The sequence below is a fragment of the Rousettus aegyptiacus genome, unplaced genomic scaffold (genome assembly GCF_014176215.1).
Source record: "Rousettus aegyptiacus isolate mRouAeg1 unplaced genomic scaffold, mRouAeg1.p scaffold_m13_p_10, whole genome shotgun sequence".
Lineage (NCBI taxonomy): Eukaryota > Metazoa > Chordata > Mammalia > Chiroptera > Pteropodidae > Rousettus > Rousettus aegyptiacus.
Genome location: NW_023416285.1, coordinates 79,592,249 through 79,594,478, shown reverse-complemented (window position 1 = coordinate 79,594,478; position 2,230 = coordinate 79,592,249). Strand labels below are relative to the sequence as shown.

The 2,230-nt window shown below is 41.9% G+C and overlaps 1 long non-coding RNA gene across 1 annotated transcript; it reads right to left on the bottom strand.

The window, feature by feature from the left end:
* Positions 1–455: 455 nt before the first annotated feature.
* LOC118608236 lies at positions 456–985 on the bottom strand. The gene is made up of 2 exons (XR_004952979.1): positions 825–985; positions 456–683 (listed from the first exon to the last, which is right to left on the bottom strand). It is a non-coding gene; the product is annotated as an uncharacterized LOC118608236 (long non-coding RNA).
* Between the last annotated feature and the right edge of the window lie 1,245 nt (positions 986–2,230).

The window sequence follows — 2,230 nt, the reverse complement described above, 5'->3', positions numbered from 1 at the left end:
ATAGGAATTTCTTTTTTTCTCGTTGCTCGTTACTGGAAAGAATTAGGGAGTTTTCACAAAGTCTGCCTAAATTAATGTGTTTAAACTCATCAGATCATGGTCTTAAAAAAAGAAAACTCATGTTTTCTTTACTCTAAATCCATGAAATCCCAATTCTCTTAAGAAGCCTTCTGTCTATGGGGAGATAAGGTTAGAGCTGAATTCCCTCTAATTGTCAACACATCTGTATTTATAGACAATATTGATATTTCTAGGGTTTTGTTGTTGTTGTCCTGAGAGGCATAAAACAGCCTCTATGCAGAGAGTCACATTACTAGTTGCACACACACCCACACACCTGGCTCTGCTCCATGCACACAAACTCACGTGGATCACATTGAATTACAAGTAAAAGGCAAGGTCCTTTGCCTTTAAAGAGATTGCTCATTTTGGGGAACAGGAAGATGACAAATAAGTGAGTGACAGGACAATTTTATTTGTGAGAGGAAAAAGTTCCTCGTCATTTACAATTATCTGGCGGCTTTAGAAGAAAGGAGGATCCTTAAGAGGGCTCTTTTCAGAGCGAAGCGATGGGTGTGAGGATGGTGGGCTGGGAGCTTCTGGAGAAGATAGGTAGCTCCGCAAGTGATAAGGACCCACTGGATGGCAGGGAGATTCTGGTTGCAGGTCAGGCTGGCTCAGAGCTGTGAAGGAGAAAGAAAGAGAACAAAGCGAGGCTCCCATGGCTGAAGAGAAGCTCTGGGAGGGAACAGGATGTGCAATGGAGACTTTTAATGACTTTTCATTTTTTAATGAATTCACTGCCGGGCATCCCTTCTAAGCACCTGCGGTGTGACCAGGTCTGTACTAGATCCTGGAGAAAAGGCAGGCGGACCTTCAAGCATCTTCAGGGAAATACCTACTTCCCCGTGGAGCAGATTTTTCTCTTGGAGAAGGTAGGAAAGAGCTAGGAGAATTCACCAACGCTGGCACCGGGTGAGAACAGGGAGGCCGCCAGTGAAGACAGCCACACCTGCCTTACTCACATTTCAGACGGTGGGGCGGCGGGGGGGGGGGGGTAGTCGTTAAAGGAAAAAAAAAAAAAAAACACTGTGTTGGCTCTTATTTGTCATAACTGACTTGGTGACCAAGAATTGTAAGCATCTAAAAGCAGGAAAAACACGCATAGCTGCTCAGGAATGTGGAGGGAAGGGAATCGTTTGCTTTGGATTGGCTTAGTCACTGCTCAGTATGGCGAGGTGGTTTTATTTAGTTAGCTTGTTCTTTCACCTTGGTCTGGAACAGACTTCGGAGTTTAAACCTCCAGAGCAGGTTTTGGATGGAGATGTCCCAACAGACTGGTGTGTTGGAATGAGTTGTGAGGCCTGCGGTAATTTCTTACTAATTGTAAAGTTCTGAAAGTGTGCACGTGAAGCCACTGTGATTTCTTCAATGAATATTGTGAAAATTTAGATACCTAAAAACAACTCTTCCTACACCCCACCCCGCCCCCCCGCCCCATCCAAGTCCTAATCTTCTCCCAGATTGGTAGCTGTAATGCCACTCCTTTCTGTCCTATTCAAGAAGGAAATGCAAGTGAATGAGCGAGAGATTATTATAGGCCTTATTATTCCTTACGGCTAATTTTGGCCTCAGTGGAAAGAGTACTGTGGTTGATTGATGTCTGCTATGGATATGGGAAGGAGTGCGGGGCAGTACATTGTCACGTATCTGTCATTTCTAAGATAATTTCAATGAGTTCTTTGTGGTTGTAGCTCTTTAGTTTGCTTTATGTTGTAGTCATCCATGTTGTAGTCATCTATAAGGTTGTAGCTTTCCTAGTTTTGATTCACTCACATCACCTAGACTACTCAAATCTTGCACTAAAGGACACTCAATAGATATTATTAAAATTCTGTTGTCTCTATGTAGTCTAGTCTAGCTGAGTGCTCCTGATCTGTGTGCTCTCTTAACCATTATTGTCATGAAAGTGACACCCATAACATCCTGTGTCCACATAATACTCAATATAGAATAGGTACACAAAATATTTTTCTCATTAATTGTACTAATAATATACAATAATTTTTTTTATCAATATTAAAACTGTATTCAACCAGAAATTTCAAGGAATACAATGCTACTGATTTTTTTTTTTTTTTGAGCCAATGTTTTTGGGAACCCATTGAGCATACATGTCGACTTTCCTGACTTGGTGAACACACCCCAAAGTACAAAATGGCAACTATGG